This window comes from Urtica dioica, chromosome 1 (genome assembly GCF_054948205.1).
Source record: "Urtica dioica subsp. dioica isolate 48M chromosome 1, U.dioica_male_clone48M_v1_H2, whole genome shotgun sequence".
Lineage (NCBI taxonomy): Eukaryota > Viridiplantae > Streptophyta > Magnoliopsida > Rosales > Urticaceae > Urtica > Urtica dioica.
In genome coordinates, this window is record NC_142756.1 from 30,633,438 (window position 1) to 30,652,181 (window position 18,744).

Genomic DNA, 18,744 nt, shown 5'->3' on the forward strand with positions numbered 1-18,744 from the left:
CCGCGCTCGCCGCCCAGCTCGTGAGCCGAAAGGCAGCGAGTTACAAATGGGTTTCGATGGCTTTCGTCCGCCGGTCGTATCTGGTCTAGCCAGCGTCCGCGGGAAACCCGACACACGAACGTGATACCGGGGCCCCCCGAGGCCCGAGTCGCGCAAATCGATTACGCTGTCGCGGGTAAGTCAAGAAAATAAGACGCGCACCGACAAAACCATGCGAGTCGACTACGATAGTATGTCGAGAGCATAAGACACGCACAAAGGCCATCCCCCGTGATGCACAAAGGCCGTCCCTCGTGACGCACCAATGGCCGTCCCCCGTGACGCATTGAAAGCCCTCCTATGGCATGCTCGCAAACTCGAGAGCGTTCATCCCGTATCCGCACGGAAGCGTAGATTTTGAGTTTCCACTCGACCTGCGCTCGACCGGAAACTCGGGGGGCTAATGTTACCGGTCCATCTCGGCCCGGTAGAGCAGCGACGGCTGCGATAGCGATCCCCCCGGGACTCCCCCGACGCATGGCCGACCTCCGGCCTCATGAGCTCGGCCTCCAGCTCCATGGCCGACCTCCGGCCTCATGAACTCGGCCTCCAGCTCCATGGCCGACCTCCGGCCTCATGAGCTCGGCCTCCAGCTCCATGGCCGACCTCCGGCCTCATGAGCTCGGCCTCCAGCTCCATGGCTGACCTCCGGCCTCATGACCTCGGCCTCCAGCTCCATGGCCGATCTCCGGCCTCATGAGCTCAGCCTCCAGCTCCATGGCCGACCTCCGACCTCATGAGTTCGGCCTCCAGCTCCATGGCCGACCTCCGGCCTCATGAGCTCGGCCTCCAGCTCCATGGCCGACCTCCGAGCTCATGAGCTCGACCTCGGCCAAAGGCCGAGCTCGGTTATCCTCGGCCATCGGCCATCCTCGGCCAATGGCCGAGCCTGGCTATCCTCGGCCATTGGCCAGCCCTAGATTCAGCCTCGGCCAATGGCCGGCTCAAATCGCCTCGGCCATTGGCCGGCCCAAGGGTCAGCCTCGGCCAATGGCCGAGCCAAGGCCATCCTCGGCCAAGGGGTTGCCCAAAATGCCCCTTGGTCGCCTAGAAATACAAGGGTCCCTCCCTTGACCCAGGTAATCCATTTTTGAGCCCCAAAACGCTGTCGAACTCATACTTCACTCGTTTCGCTCATCTTTGGCCTCTCACCCTCTAAAACCTCTATACTCCACCTCAATCCCACTAATGTTGAGCGTCGGAGAGGTAAACAGAGACACCCCCTCTGTTTCCCCTTTGTAGTTCACGTGTTCTCTCTTCCTTTTTCAGGTGCTTGGACGAACTCAAGGGACATTCATAGCTAAGGGAAGACTCGGGATACCGAGTCCGACACGCTCGAGCCCGAACGCGACCACTTGGTCCGGCCTTGGGTTGAACCGTTCGGGGCTCCTAAATCGTTGTCCGGAAAATCAGCGACAACAACCCTTGACCCCTGCGGCGGTTCCCGTTAGTTGGGGCTGCCAGCAGGATGTTGGGCCGAGAGCTCAGTCGCTCTCTCAGATCATTGCCACGTCCATTGCGTTGAGCAGTAAGATGGTCCCTGAGATCAGGGCTTGTTGTACGGAGGTGCAGGCTTCGTCTACGATGGCGCGCTCTCTGCGTGCCCTGATTTTCTGCAACATTCTCCTTTTGACCAAGTCGGTCAAGGGCCAAACGTCGGGAGTTCCCCTCTTTGGAGGCCGCAGGTACGTCCCCTGTCTTGGGCAAGGGATTCGAAGGACCAGCTTCAAACACGGCAGGGAGTTCCCCGTCCTTTGTGAGTGAAGTCTCGATATCCTCCGAATCACCAGTCCCCTCGTAATCAGGGTTGCGGTCGTGACTTTCCTCGTTGAGGTTCTCGGGATCCTCATTGGGGATCACCGTGGTATGCGTAGGTCGATTTGCAGCTAGTTGGCTGTGATACCTTGCATTCTTCGCCTTCAGTTGGTGGATATTCTCCTCCAACTCCATGATGCGGTCGTCCCTGCTATTTCGAAATGGAGATGGCGAGCGGGTCGAGCTCTCTTCATGGAGCGACTCTTCGTCACCATGCGCTTGGGAGCGCAAGAAATATTTTTTGGTTCCAGTGACATTATCGGGGTTGTTATTGCCCTCAGAACGTACGGGTGGCTGGCTACTCATCTTTTCTCAAGTCCGAGAAAGTCTAGTGTCCAAGAAAAAGAAGAAGATGGATAGAAGGGATTTCGGGCAGAACAGGTCGGGAAGTCCCCTCCTTCTAGCGCCGAAATGTTGTGGCACGAAAATGAACAACGATTAACTACCTCGGGTGGTTCGATCCAAGGCCGAACCAAGTGATCGCACCCGGGCCAAAAGTGTGAACTCGAAAGTCTCGAGCTAAGTTGTCTCCGATCAACCCACCTCTCATAGGACGGAAGGAGTGAGGAGGAGGAGTGACTGTGCCTTTTGTGTATAAGCTGCCTACGTACCCGTGTGTGGGATCAGGTCAGAACGTAGTTCACGGCGTATGTAACGCGGATTGAGGCGTGGAGCCTGGGAGAAGGCATTCTAAACAAATGAGATGGGGCGCGGAGGAGTCCTCACCGACGTCTCAGAACTTCGGAAATCGCGGACGCGTCTAGTGTGTTAGACGCGTAGGGGATTTTTGATAGAAAACCCTAGGAGCGTGCATGGGCACCAATCTCGCCGTTCGATCAGAGGGAGCGACGTCCGGGAGTCCCCGAGAGGGCTTCGGAACCTCTGAGAATGAGAGAGATACTTGTGGAGAGTGCTTCAGGCCAGAGATGGCATCAAAAGAAGCGGAGGAGAGCGAGAATTTGAGCGTATTGATTGGAATTAATTAGGTTGCTTTCCCCTCAATGAGAGGGGGTATTTATAGTTGTTTGAGGGCCTTAGGAGGCTCCTTTCTCGTCCATGTGGGACTAGGGGCGCGCAGTGTGTGCGCAGCGCAAACCTGCGGTGCGCGGGATGCGCCGCGCAGCACGCGGCGTGACCTGAGCCAGGCGCGGCGCGCGCCTGGCTTGACTTTCGTGGGCCTTCGTGGCCTTTGTTCTGTCGGGCCCGTTGGGCCGTTTTGGGCTTCGGATATTGCGTTTGTCGCGCGAAATACGAAAGTTGTTGTCGCTCGTTTTCGGACAACGATTTAGGAGCCCCAAACGGTTCGACCCAAGGTCGGACCAAGTGATCGTGTTCGGGCTCTAGCGTGTCGGACTTGGTATCCCAAGTCGTCCCTTAGCTGTAGATGATGCTTGCCTCGTCTCAATACCTGAAAAGTGGGAAAAGAGAATGTGAACTACAAAGGGGAAACAGAGGGGGTGCCTCTGTTTAACTCTCTGACGCTCAACATTAGTAGGATTGAGGTGGGTAAAAGAGGTTAGGTGTTTAGAGAGCCGAGACTTGAGAGAAACGAGTGAATTATGAGTTCAGCAGCATTTCAGTACTCAAATTCGGATTACCTTTTGGAGAGGACGGGCCTCTGTATTTATAGGCGACCAGGGGACGTTTTTGGAGGTCCCTTGGTCGAGTGCCGGCCCTGGGCCGGCCATTGGCCGAGTGACGGCCCAGGGCCGTCCGAGCGACGTCCCAGGCCCGGCCAATGGCCGAGTGACAGCCCAGGGCCGGCCGAGCGATTTCCCAGGCCCGGCCAATGGCCGAGTGCCGGCCCTGGGCCGGCCATTGGTCGAGTGACGGCCCAGGGCCGGCCGAGTGACTTTCCAGGCCTGGCCAACGGCCGAGTGCCGGCCCTGGGCCGACCATTGGCCGAGTGACGGCCCAGGGCCGGCCGAGCGACTTCCCAGGATCGGCCAATAACCGAGTGCCGACCCTGGGCCGGCCATTGGCCGAGTGACGGCCCAGGGCCGGCCGAGTGACTTCCCAGGCCCGGCCAATGGCCGAGTGCCGGCCCTGGGTCGGCCATCGGCCGAGTGATGGCCCAGGGGCGGCCGTGCGCCGAGGGGAGTTCCAAGGATGGCCGCGAGCCATTGTCGTTTCACCGGGCCGGGACGGACTAGTAACATTAGCCCCCCGAGTTTATCACCGAGTGTAACTCGCGTGGTAAACTCAAGGTCTTCGTTGTCACCGGCCCATCGGAGTAGCTCACCGTCAAAAAGGTACGTCCCGGTCGTTTTTAATTACTATTTTTTCTTTTGGCCGCTCTATTTTCCACTTTTTTGTCTCGTTGTTTGCGCCCATGGACCCCACCGACCACCTATCGGGGTGTGGGGCCGTTGAAGATGAGTTGTTTCATCAGCTCGGGGATCAACATGTGGATTTGGACAGTTTTTGGGTCCAATTTTCGTCTCCTCTAACCATTTTCAGCGCACCGCACCCATCGAACACAAGAAACATCGTAGAGATATCCGGGGATGACTTTTCCTCGATTGAAGCGTGGTTGGTTGACGAGGGAGAGGCCGCGCGCGCCGAAGACGGCTCGCGCTGGTGGGAGGACATCGGCCCAGCCGTGCCAGGCGCCGATGAAGGCCGGGCCGACCGGCGCGGGACCGGCCGGGGGGACAGGCGCACCGGGGATGACGCATGCGCGGGCTTGTTCGCCTAGGGGGTCGCCGGAGGAGATGTGCCAGCCCCGGGTGGCGCTGGTGTTGCTGCAGGCATCGGGGAGGACCCCTCCTGGCCGAGAGGGGATGCTTGGCCGCCCACAGACGGTCTGGGTGGCGCGCGCGTACTGGAGGAGGCCGCGCCGGCGAGGCTGGCGCTCGAGGAGGCGCGCCGACCGAGGGAGGCACCGGGGGAGGCGCGCCAGCCGAAGGCGGCGCGGTCTGGGTCGACCCTAGCGTCGAGGAGGCCCCCACACGACCGGGTGGGGCTGTTTAGCTAGCCACTGGTCGCGCCTGCGAGGGGGACCGCCTGGGTAGAGCGTGCGAACCGGGGGAGGCAGAGCCCGGCGATACCGACGGCGGAGGAAGCGCGCCGCCCGACGTCGGCGCCGTCTGGGAAGACCCCGGCGTCGGGGAGGCCCCCACTCGCCCGAGTGGGGCCGCTGGGATGTTTGAAGGTTGCGCCCGAGAGGAGAGCGCCCTGGGCCTGGCCGCGCCGGAGGAGACGCGCACCGCTGGGAAGCCGCCGGCGCCGGGCGACGCCGCCCATGGAAGGACCAGTGCCGGGCAGGAGGTGGCCCGGCCAGGGGGCGGCGGCCTGCTTGTCCCTTGGGCAAACCCTAGGCCCGAGTAGGCCGGGCCTGCGCGCTAAAGACCCAGCCGGCCAGGAGCTGGGCCGGGCTGTTGGCTGCACACATGTGACTAGGGCGATAGGCCCCCTGGGCCGGGTCTAGGATCGAAGGATCCAGCCGGCCGAGGATTTGGACGGGCCATCGGGCCGGGCTTGCGCGCTGAAGATCCAGTCGGCCAGGAGCTGAGCCGGGCTGCCAGGCTGAGCGCGCGCGACGAGGGAGAAGGGCCGCTTGGGCCGAGCCCGAGTGGGAGTGACCCGGCCGGCCAGGACGCGCGCGTGGGGGAGAGTCTGGTCGGCCAAGGACTGGGCCGGCCCGACGAGGGGAGATTGACCGACCGGGAGCCGGGTGCGCACACGGGCGATCCCGCTGGTCCCGACGCGGGGGAGACGGATCTTGCCGTGCCGGATGCATACGTGGGGAGCCGGCCAGCTCGATCGATTGATCGCCAGGGGGTCTCATCTTATTTGAAGAGCGTTCCCGATGTCGAGCACTCGGGTGAGTCGTTGGGCCATCACGCCACGCCGGCCATGATGCTTTCACTGACCACGCGAGAGGAAGCACGAGCTCTAGCTTTTCCGGTCGGAGAATCAGCGATTTGCGGCGACATCGATTGTTCGGGTGTCGACGTCCCTAGCTCACTCTTGCCTGCTAATTTCATGAGTCTGAGGAAGCATTACTGCATCCCGGATTCGATATCGATCCTGAGGCCGCTACCCGACGACCTTCCTACTCATCCGCGAAAAGGGTACGCTGCGATTCACGAAGCAAGCCTTCGCGGAGGATTGCGACTGCCTTTCCAGCCGATGATTCAGGACTTGCTGGTTCGGCTGGGGGTACATGCTTCACAGATGTCCCCTTTTTTCTATCGGGTGGTCGCGGCGTGCCACATGATGCTCTATCGAGCGAAGAAGAGACTCGTCACCGCGGACGATATTCAGAACCTCATGGTTGTTCGTGGGGTGCCCGGGAAACCGTGTTCCTACCTAGTGGCACACCGGAAGCGCCTCGCCATCATCACTAAGGTCACCTCGAAGCACAGATACCCTTGGGTGTGGGTGTCCGAGTTTGCCTTCGGAGTGGCGCCTCTCGCGTTTGGACCCGCGACCGACTTCTCACCTGTAGGCAATATCGAGGGCTCTGAGCTTGAGACGGTGATCAGGGCAGTCCCGGACTCGAGGCAACAGGGATCGCTCTTTGAGTCCCATGACTTAATGGCGATGACCGGGTGGTTCATCCCCGGTGGCAATGCGCCACGACGCCCAGTCCTTAGCGCGGAGGTCACAGAGGGCCCCGAATCTTAGGAGGGGGGTCCTCTGCTCCCCTCCTCGATGCGGGGGGTACTAACCACATACGCGTCTTTTATTCTATCATAGTCCCTTTTGGTTCATGTTTATTGTTATGCTCTAACCAATTTTCGTTCTTTGCAGCAGATACCATGGCTCGGGATCGTTCGCGTGCATGGGTGCCGAGGGTGGAACCCACCGCTGAAGCTGTCACTGCGGCTCATTCTCGAGTTGAGGCTCGCCACGGGGGATCCCTGGTGCGAGCGTGGAACGAGGCGATCTCTTCGAACAAGCGAACATCGTCGTTGATCTCCCTCAGCTCACCCTCCAGCCAAAAGCGCGATCACATGTCGACAGCGCCAGATGGCATGGACTCGATGCTCATAGTGGAGGCGGCGGAGTTGAGGGGCCAGTGTTCCCAGGGGATTCTCGAAGCCCCCCTGCGAGACTTTAAGGGTCTCCTGACGATGAGCGACCTCGAGTACTTCCAAAATGGGATCAGCGACGCTCGAAAGGTACGATCTGCTTGTTTGACTTACACGAAGCCATTATACTTATCCTGATTATACGTACGTTACCTTCTTTTACAGATGCTCGCGCGTCAAGAGCGAGGCGACCGCATTCTCCGAGACTTGTTGCGGCGAATGCAGATCATGAAGAGGGACATGGAGAGCACGGCGGCCGACCACGCTGCCGCCTAAGCGGGGCTCCGGACTGCTCAGGAGTTCCAGGCGCTCGAGGAGGAGGCGAAGCGAACCCGCGAGGAATTGGTCACCGCGAGATCACTGCGTCTCGGGAGAAGGCGGAACAAGCGGTCGACACTTTCTTAGGAGAGACGAAGAAACTTCAAGCAGCGCTCTCAGGCCGAGACGAGGAGCTGAATATCGTCCACGCTCGGCTATCGGCGAGCGAGATCTCTCGCGTCAAGATGGAGAGGGAGGGGGATTCTCTGTTAATGGAGATGCAGACCCTTATTGAAGAGAAGGACGACGCCCTGCGATCCAAGGCGGACCTAGAGGATGACTGGGACCTCGCGCTGGAGGGGGCTCGTTACGCGGCGGCCATACGGGTTCGGGACGCGACCGCGAAGGAGAACACATCTCGTGGGACCACCTTTTCCTTCTTCGATGCCATGTTTCCTCCTTTGGATGACGCACCACAGGTGGATGACCCACGCCCCCAGGTTCCCCCGGAGACAGCTCAATCTACGAACTGCCCGCTCGACGAAGAGGCCACCGATGAGTCGGGCGTCCCTTTCCCCGGGAATGATGAGGAGCAGATCGACTTCGGCTCCTAACAAGATTTAGGAGAACAAGATTTATGACTGTTTCAAATATGATCTAACAAGATTTTCGGGGAACAAGGGTTACGATTTTTTTTTTATGAATAGATTCTGATCCAGATGGTGAACAGAACGAAAACAAAAGAAAACGAGGGAAAAAATTTGGATAAGCAAACCTAAACGTAGAGCATAGCTCTGATACCACGTGATATGAACCTCGACCGACTTGCTCCGAGACCCAATATCCTAAATAGCACAGTGGCGGATCAATCCTAAATAGAATGAATGACGCCATGAACGGTTGTGAAAGACCGTCTGATGAGTCGGGTTGAAATCTCACAAAACACTGCTTTGCAAGGATTCGAGTAGTTCTTAGACGAACCAAAGAGAGAGAGAGAAAGAGTCAATTCTCATAAATTGTTTGGAGTTGTAATCTGAGTTCCCTCTTCATTCAGCTTGAAAGCCTATTTATAGATAGTTACAACCCTAATTTCGTCATACTAGGCACATTGACATGTAACAGGCCCATAAGACTTGTTTTAAGGAAAATAACTATCAAATAAAGGCCCAACCCAATACCAACATAAATGGGTTATGAACTACATGTTTATGGTCTAAAACATAAAATAAAACACAGTCTAAATACTCAATAAATAAAATGACGTTTCAAACAACGCTAGCCTGAATAACATTCTTAAATGGTGTATCTTGGCCTCCTTGGATTCCTTCTTTCTCCATATTATCTCCTGCTTCATCTTTGAGCTTCATGATAAGGTTGCTCAACTCCTCCTTGAACTTCTTGGCGCGACCTCTTGTCACAGGTCCTAATGGCACGTGGTACTTGGCTTGTGGTTCCTTGCTGCACTTTTCCTCATCACTGACAAAGATGTATCAAGACTTGAGAAAGGTGTATTGGTGGCCAAGAATGAAGAAAGACATAGCTGAGTTCATGAAAAAGTGCCTAATTTTTCAAGAGGTTAAGGCAGAGCATCAGAAGCCAGCTGGAATGCTGCAACCACTTGAGATTCCACAGTGGAAGTGGGAGCAGATAACGATGGATTTCGTATCAGGTTTGCCAAAAGCCACAGCTAGACACGACTCAGTCTGGGTCATTGTCGACAGATTGACCAAATCAGCTCATTTCCTACCCATCAAAACCACTAACACCGTGGATAAGCTCGCTGCACGTGCTGGACCGCACACACGCGACATTTCTTGGCACTCGCCCCATGCGCGCTTGGCGCCCTCGCCCCATGCGTGCTTGGCACTCGCGCTCCAGCGCCTCCGGCCCGCGAGTGCCCCTGCACCCCTGGCCCTCCGGCCCGAGCACGCCCATGCGCCCAGCGGGCCCGGCAAGGCCTCACGCCCATGCGCGCCCAACGCCCGGCCGGGCGTCATGCCTCACGCACCCCAAGCCCTGGCCGATGATGCCACCCGCGCGCGCCACGCCCCTCGGCCGGCCATCCAATGGGCCCTCTAGGGGGACGGCCCATGGCCTCTTCAAACTCTATAAATACTACCCCCTCTTCACTTGAGGGGGACCTTGATTTTTTTCCTCTTTAGAGAATTCTCTCTTCTCTCACCGCTCTCTTGTGACATTCCAAGAGTTCTCTCCTCGTCTCCAAGCTCGGCTCAGTTATCCGAGAACTCCCTTGGCAACAGGGAGCGCGTTCCAATTCTGAGACCCAAGTTTTCACAACACACAAGTTGGGCTCTGGCTTCTTGACCCTTGAGTTAGAACGCTGAGCTACGAGCCGAGCGGCCCCTCTAAAGCCTTCAATAGAAGCTACGAGCAGGGCATTCCTTTAAAGCCTCAAGTTCTTAATCTCCGAGTCCAAGATAGCAACAACCAGCACATTGAACTACGTTATGACCTGATCCCGAACCACGGGTATGTAGACAGCCAGCATTTGGCGCGGTCACACCCTCCAATACACACCTCCGGGTCAGGAGGGTGCAACTTGGCCTTTGAGTTCACATTTTTGGCTCAGGCGCGGTCAATTGGTCCGGCCTTGGATCGAACCGCCCGTAGTTTTAAATCGTTGTTCATTTTCGTGCGACAACAGGTACAATGCCCCGGAAGCGTTCTCATGTGAGGTTACCGAGGGCCCAGCCCTCTTCCTATGTCATTGCAGCAGCCTGCTCTGGGATAGCCGCCAGTCAAAGGAAGTCACCCGAAAAGGTCCTTCCCTCGTCACAGAACGAGGCATGCTACTCTAGCAAATGAGACTCATCATGCACGGCGTTTGACTCGCATTCCCGTTCGAAGCACGCCCATGTGTTGGCGGTAGGGGATGACTTGGAGTCGATGCTTTAGGCAGAAGCGGCCGAATAGAGAGACCAATGTTCTCGAGGGATTTTGGAGTCCTAGGATTTCAAGGGTCTCCTGACGGTTGGCAACTTAGACTATTTTCAGCATGGGATTGGCGACCCCCGCAAGGTAAGATTTGTTGTTTTTTTTATGTTGTTTGTCACTACTATAGTTGAACTCACTCACGCTATCCATTATCCCAGATGCTCGCACACCAGGAGCGAGAAGATCGCATTCTCCGAGAGTTGCTGAGACGGATGTGGAACATGGAGGCTGACATGGAGCGTGTCACGACCGAGCACGTCACCGCCATGGCCGGGGCCCAACTTCTCAAGCGTTCGAAGTACTCGAGGAGGAGTCGAAGCAAGCCTGCGAGGAGGAGAGTCGCCTGAGCGCAGAGCTGGCGGTCGAGAAGGCGTCTCAAGAGAACGGTGAAAATTCAGCGGAGGCCTTCTTGAGAGAGGCGAAGAAGCTCCAGACGATGCTCTCGGGTCGGGACGATGAGCTGTGTTGGAATAGATCTAGGGTTATGAATAATTTATCGCTTCTTGTAAGCGGGGAAAAATAAAAACTTATTTAAAACATGTAAAATTATTTTACTACCTAGAGCATCGGGCAGCTTGTGGATTGGTTGAATCGCTCGTCTCCCAACTTATCTTGTCTCCTTCGTGTCTTCTTGAATTCGAGCAACCACGATAGTTTCTACCACTAGAGTCATCAAACTTGGATAGGATTTAGTGTGTGGGCACTATTAAACACAATGACATAGGAACTACTCTTAGAGACAAAGAGCTAATACAAAACGCTAAGTCTAATGAGGACCTTGTTGGAATTGATCTAGGGTTTAAGAAAAAGTTTAACGCTTTGGTAAGCGGCGGAATTTTAAAAAATTTCTTTTAACAAGTAAAACGTTTTTACTAACCTAGACAAAGAGCAAGCACATGTAAATAAAAACTAATATGAGCATTAAAGATTACTAACCTTTTTAGTAGCTTGAACGTTGAGAAGCTTTTGGAAAAGGTTGCAATGTTCGTCTCCCCTTGCAGCACGTCTCTCTTCCTTCCTCGGCAACTCGAGCAACCACGAAAGTTTCTATCACTAAATCACTCGAGAGAAAAAGGAATCAGTGTGTGCGCACTTTTAAACACTACGACTTAAGAACGAGTCTTGAAGTCAAAGAGCTAAACTCTAGGTCAAATGAGGACCTAGGTGCCAAAACAAAAACGAAATTGAATAGAGAGAGAGAGAGAAGTCGGCCAAGTCTAGAGAGAGAAGCTCTCAATCTCTAAAACTTGGATGAATGAAATGTGTGGAATGAGGCTCCTATTTATAGGAGAGGTCTCACCTTCAATAAGGTAGTTTCCTCTTCTATAGAATATCACATATTCATGAGCCAATTTCCCTTTTCCTTCATAGAGTCACACGACCAAGACTTGCCAAGCAAGTCCTTGGATTTGTTTCCTCTTTTATTTTGCTTCTCCCTTGACCCTTATGGCCGAATTTCCCTTATGCCATGCATAGGAAATTTGTGTCCTCTTTTTCTTTTGGCAAGTATCTTGATACATTTATGCACAAAATATTCTCTCTTTTCCCTTGGGTAGTAGGCGCCCATATTCACTCTAGAAGGGGCTTCTAGAAGCTCCTTCATTTGTTCATGACAACATGGAAAATACCCATTAAGAATTTTCAATAAAATTCTTATGAAATGATATTAATCCACAAGGCCTAAAGATCAAGTCATTGTCGAGTGTTATTGAGTCATCAAATGACCTTGTCAAAAAAATTTATTGACATTCATTTCATCCTATGTCTCAAAAGACAAAAATACCCTTTTGACAATTTTCGTAAAACTTGTCTCGTTTTTGTTTTGACTTAGCTTCTAGTTTAACTATTCCTACTTGATGTGATTCATGACAGTGACCTCATGGATCCAAATGAACAAAGCTTGAGCTAAACACTTGGACTCAAAAGTTCACAAACCTTTTCCAAGTTTAGCTTAATGTCAACTGACTCCACTAAAGAGTTGACACCGAAAATCTCTCGGTTCAAATGAATTTATTTTCTACTCAAGAATTCAACCAAATTATGATGAGCGGATCCACTGAATATTATCTATGTTTACCCTTCATGAATATCATCAGCTAGTCGGGATTTACGAAATTACCATTTTACCCTTCTAGCAGTTATTTCCTCAACTCCTTTGTCGCTTGTGAATAAGTTAGAAACAATGTATTGACGATGAGCTAACAGGTCACATTGTTTCATCCAAAAGAGTCAAGACTCAATTTGGACACTGGCCAGTTCATTTATTCACACTCCAAGGAACAAAGCATGAGGTGATATACATTGCATTTCAGCAATCTTGTACATGAATTCCATATCTATGAGAACTTCACAAAGTTACTCATGACATTCTCACAACTTAGTACTACACCAATAGGCCCTGTTCGGAATAACATAGTGAGTCCGAACTCTAACTTTCTCAAATGAGAATACGTAAGTTGTGAAATGGCATGTCTCATTTCAGGATTAAGGTAAGCACGATGCAATTCATACGTAGTGACTTCGAGACATAAGAGGTTAAATGGTTTGTTCTTAATTTGTCTCTAGAAGTGCACTGGTCAATTCAGTACCTTCGGAAGATACCTAGAAGAACTATAGAGTCTCCAACTCTCAATGTCCCATAACCAGACATCATAGATTCTCCTAACAATCATACTGAGGTCAATAGTCCTTTGACCCTTAGATTGCGAATATATCATTTTAAGCAAACTACGAAGAGTTTGTTCATGCAAATCTAAATTTATCTCTTCGTAAGTTGTTAGGTTTGTTTATGGACTAAAGACTAATGTTTTATCATAAAGCTTCAAACAGACAAGGAGGAATGAATGAACGTTTCAACTTTTTATTAATAAATAAGCAATTACAAGAAAGAGTCTTCGTGAGACTTTATTACATCAAATGTACAAAATATAGACTACAACTCTTCTTGTGGGCACCATTGACAACAGACCTAGGTGCCAAAACAAAAGAGCAAGAAGAAGAGAATGAGAGAGAGGGTAAACGGCCAACTAGAGAGAGAAAGGCTCACCAAAAACTCGTTACAACATTGCGAATGAGGTGTGGTATTTATAGGAGAAGGAATTGCCTTGAATCAATGCAAAAGATGCAATTTCCTCTTTTCTATTATGGCTGAATATCACATATTCATGAGCACAATATTTGTTTGCCATTCCTATCATAACAATATCAAGGCTGGAAATTTGTTTCTCTTTTTCTCTCTTAGGACGTGGAACTCAATAGCCATGTGCTATAAATTTGTTTCCTCTTTTCCTTTTTGGCAAGTCTCTTTATACATCAATGCAGAAAATAATTTCCCTCTTTCTTTAGATGGAGGCCACGAAAATATCATCTAGAACATGCTTCTAGATGTTTTTTTATTTGTTCAAGACAATAGAAGAAAACCCATGTATAATTTTTACATAAAATTCCATAAAATGAAATTCAATCCTCAAGGCCCAAAACTAATCTTGGCCGTGTGAATTAATTTAATTTACATTATCATCATATGATAATTTCCAAAATCATTTTTTTTTTACATTTATACTCTCTTATGTCCTTAATGGACAAAATTACCTTTTAGACAATCTTCGTTAAATTCATCTAGTTCAACACTTGTACTTGTTTTGACTTAGCTACTAGTTTAACAAACCCTACTCTAATGACTTGTGATAGTGACCTCATGGATCCAAATGAAAAAAGCCTGAGCTAGCATGCTTGGACAAAGAAGTTCACAAACTTTTTCCAAGTTCTAGCTCAATGTCAACTGACTCCACTAAAGACTTGATACTGAAAATCTCTCGGTTCAAATGAATATATTTTCTACTCAAAATTCTACTTAATTGTGATGAGTGTATCCATTATATATTATCTATGTTTACCCTTCATGAATATCATCAACTAGATGAGATTTTTAAAATTACCATTTTACCCTTCTAGTTGTTATTTCCTCAACTCATTTGTCACTTGTGAATAAATTAGACACAATGTATTGACGAGGAGCTAACAAGTCACATTGCTTCATCCTAAAGAGTCATGACTCAATTTGGACACTGGCCAGTTCATTTATTCACATTCCAAGGAACAAAGCATGAGGTGATATGATGAGAACCTCGCTGCCTTTGCGATGAACGAAGCTCAAATCGTTGCAGAATTACGTGGGTTGCCTCAATAAGTCTTTGCTTCAATTTGGATGAAGGTTTGCTGTTTTGTTGATGTAGGGAATTTTTGGTGGTTTTTGGATAGGTTGAAAGGAAGGGTCGGTTTGGTGTTTTGGGTGGAGTGATAATCGCCACAATAGTTTGCAATTTGAACTATTGATAAGATTGAGGGGGGAATGAAAGACACCACAATAGTCTATGGAATGAAACTATTGATAAGTCTAGAACTCGAAGAACACCACAAAGTTATTTGCCTTGATAAGTTCAACGATTTAGAAACTAAAAATTAAGAGAGTATTTTCTCACAAAAGTGTTTTCAGAAATGTTCATTCATAATCTTCATTCAGATTGAGTTGCCTATAAATACAACTTCAAATGATGGTTACAAGTATACCAAAAGACAAGAAAACCAAAGGACAAACAATCTTAAAAGTCACACAATTAAATTGCTAAAACATTAAATGGACCGAGATATTTCGAAGAAGAAAAAACTGGGCCAGGGATTCGATTTTTAACAAACTGTCCTCGTAGTATTAAAGATCGCGTCTTTCTCTTCGATTTGATATGTTGTACGCATAAATCCGATAACCGAGTCAAAAGATACGGCCCTCTGAAGTTGGATCGACAGATTTGGACGCAGAATTCGGCCCACATCATTCTCTCCGGGTTGGAAAGAATTCGTCCTCGAATTCGATGCCTCTTCAGGTTTTGTGGAAGGAGAATTATTTTCATGTTGAACTCCAAAGATCGAAGCTCCACCTCAAATAAACTGGACATATTAACAACGTCTTCGTGAACTTCATAAGCTTGATTGATCGTTGAGATGAATGCTATCTTCACTTCTTCTTCTTTCTCTATTTCATTAAAAATTTGGCTGCTCAAATGGTCACCAATGATTTCTTCTTCATCATCGCTTTCATCGTAGATCGGATCACCGATTGCCTCGAAGAAATATTCTTCATCTTCTTCGTCGTCAATTTTGAACACGTGTGACATAAAGTCATATTCAATAAATCCAGCAAAAAGTTGCATGATTCATGATCGTCTTCGGCTCTGATACCAAATGATGAGAACCTCGCTGCCTTTGCGATGAACGAAGCTCAAATCGTTGCGGAATTACGTGGGTTGCCTCAATAAGTCTTTGCTTCAATTTAGATGAAGGTTTGCTGTTTTGTTGTTGTAGGGAATTTTTGGTGGTTTTTGGATAGGTTGAAAGGAAGGGTCGGTTTGGTGTTTTGGGTGGAGTGATAATCGCCACAATAGTTTGCAATTTGAACTATTGATAAGATTGAGGGGGGGATGAAAGACGCCACAATAGTCTATGGAATGAAACTATTGATAAGTCTAGAACTCGAAGAACGCCACAAAGTTATTTGCCTTGATAAGTTCAACGATTCAGAACCTAAGAATTTAGAGAGTATTTTCTCACAAAAGTGTTTTCAGAAATGTTCATTCATAATCTTCATTCAGATTGAGTTGCCTATAAATACAACTTCAAATGATGGTTACAAGTATACCAAAAGACAAGAAAACCAAAGGACAAACAAACTTAAAAGTCACACAATTAAATTGCTAAAACATTAAATGGACCGAGATATTTCGAAGAAGAATAAACTGGGTCTGGGATTAGATTTTTAACAAACTATCCACGATGTATTAAAGATCTCGTCTTTCTCTTCGATTTGATATGTTGTACGCGTAAATTCGATAACCGATTCAAAAGATACAGCCCTCTGAAGTTGGACCGACAGATTTGGACGCAGAATTCGGCCCACATCATGATATACATTGCATTTCAGCAATCATGTACATGAATTCCATACCTATGGGATCTTCATAAAGTTTTTCATGACATCTTCATAACTTAGTACTTCATCAATAGGTCTTGTCTATATCACATAGTGAATCTAGAATTTTGACTTTCTCAAATGAGAGTATGTAAGCTATGAAGTGACATGTCTCATTTCAGGATTGAGGTAAGCATGATGCAATTCATACATAGTGACATTGAGACAGAAGAGGTTAAATGGTTTGTTCTTATATTGTCTCTAGAAGTGCACTGGTCAATTCAATATCTTCAGAAGATACCTAGGAATAACTATAGAGTCTCCAACTCTCTATGTCTCATAACCAGACATCATAGGTTCTCCTAACAATCATACTCAGATCAACATCCCTTTAATCCTTAGATTGTGAATATACTGTTTTAAGCAAACTATGAAGAGTTTGTCCATGCAAATCTGTATTTGACACTTCATTTGTTGTTACATTTGTTTAAGGACTAAAGGAAGAATGAATGAAAATTTCAACTTTTAATAATTATTCAGCAGTTATAAGCACGAGTCTTCATGAGACTTTATTACATCAAATGTATATAAGTTATAAGTACTACTCTTCTTGTGGGCACAAATTGTTGTCAATGGTGCCCACAAGAAGAGTTGTAGTCTTTATTTTGTACATTTGATGTAATAAAGTCTCACGAAGACTCTTGCTTGTAATTGTTTATTCATTAATAAAAAGTTGAAACGTTCATTCATTCTTCCTTGTCTGTTTGAAGCTTTATGATAAAACATTAGTCTTTAGTCCATAAACAAACTTAACAACTTACGAAGAGACAAATGTAGATTTGCATGAACAAACTCTTCGTAGTTTGCTTAAAACGATATATTCGCAATCTAAGGGTCAAAAGACTATTGACCTCAGTACGATTGTTAGGAGAATCTATGATGTCTGGTTATGGGGCATTGAGAGTTGGAGACTCTATAGTTCCTCTAGGTATCTTCCGAAGGTACTGAATTGACCAGTGCACTTCTAGATACAAAATAAGAACAAACCATTTAACCTCTTATGTCTCGAAGTCACTACGTATGAATTGCATACCTTAATCCTGAAATGAGACATGCCATTTCACAGCTTACGTATTCTCATTTGAGAACTCACTATGTGATTCTGAACAGGGCCTATTGGTGAAGTACTAAGTTGTGAGAATGTCATGAGTAACTTTGTGAAGTTCTCATAGATATAGAATTCATGTACAAGATTGCTTAAATGCAATGTATATCACCTCATGCTTTGTTCCTTGGAATGTGAATAAATGAATTGGCCAGTGTCCAAATTGAATCCTGACTCTTTTGGATGAAACAATGTGACTTGTTAGCTCTTCGTCAATACATTGTTTCTAACTTATTCACAAGTGACAAAGGAGTTGATGAAATATAAGCTAGAAGGGTAAAATGGTAATTTCGTAAATCCCGACTAGCTGATAATATTCATGAAGGGTAAACATAGATAATATTCAGTGGATCCGCTCATCGTAATTTGGTTGAATTCTTGAGTAGAAAATAAATTCATTTGAACCGAGAGATTTTCAGTGTCAACACTTTAGTGGAGTCAGTTGACATTAAGCTAAACTTGAAAAAGGTTTGTAAACTTTTGAGTCCAAGTGTTTAGCTCAAGCTTTGTTCATTTGGGTCCATGAGGTCACTGTCACAAATTACATCGAGTAGGAATAGTTAAACTAGAAGCTAAGTCAAAACAAGAACGAGACAAGTTTTGTGAAAATTGTCAAAAGGGTATTTTTGTCTTTTGAGACATAGGATGAAATGAATGTCAATAAATTTTTTGACATGGTCATTTGATGACATGCATCACTCGGCCAATATTAGTTTTATTGGGCCTTGTGGATTAATTTCATTTCATAAGAATTTTATTTAAAATTCTTAATGGGCCTTTTTCATGTTATCATGAACAAATGGAAAAGCTTCTAGAAGCCTTTTCTAGATGATGTTGGGCGCCTACTACCCAAGAGGAAAGAGAGAATATTTTGTGCATAAATGTATCAAGATACTTGCCAAAAGAAATAGAGGAAACAAATTTCTCATGCATGCATAAGGGAATTTCGGCCAAGAGAGTAATAGGCAAGGCAAGGAACAAAAAAGGAAACAAATCCAAGCCTTGCAGAAGGCTGCCTTGGCCGTGTGACTCATGAGGGAATAAGGCAATATTTGCTCATGAATATGCGATATTCTATAGAAGAGGAAACTACCTTATTGAAGGTGAGACCTCTCCTATAAATAGGAGCCGTATTCTTCTCATTTCATTCATCCCAAGTTTTAGAGATTTGAGAGCTTCTCTCTCTAGCTTAGCCGACTCCTCTCTCTCTCTCTCTCTAGTCAATTTCATTTTTTGTTTTGGGAGCTAGGTCCTCATTTGACCTAGCGAGTTTAGCTCTTCGACTTTGAGACTTATTCTTAAGTCGTAGTGTTTAAAAGTGCCCACACACTAATTCCTAATTTTCACGAGTGATTATAGTGATAGAAACTTTCGTTGTTGCTCGAGTTGGCGAGGAAAGAAGAGAGGCGTGCTGCGAGGGAGACGAACGTTGCAACTTTCCAAAAACTTCTCAACGTTCAAGCTTCTAAAAAGGTTAGTAATCTTTAATGCTCATAATAGTTTTTATTTAC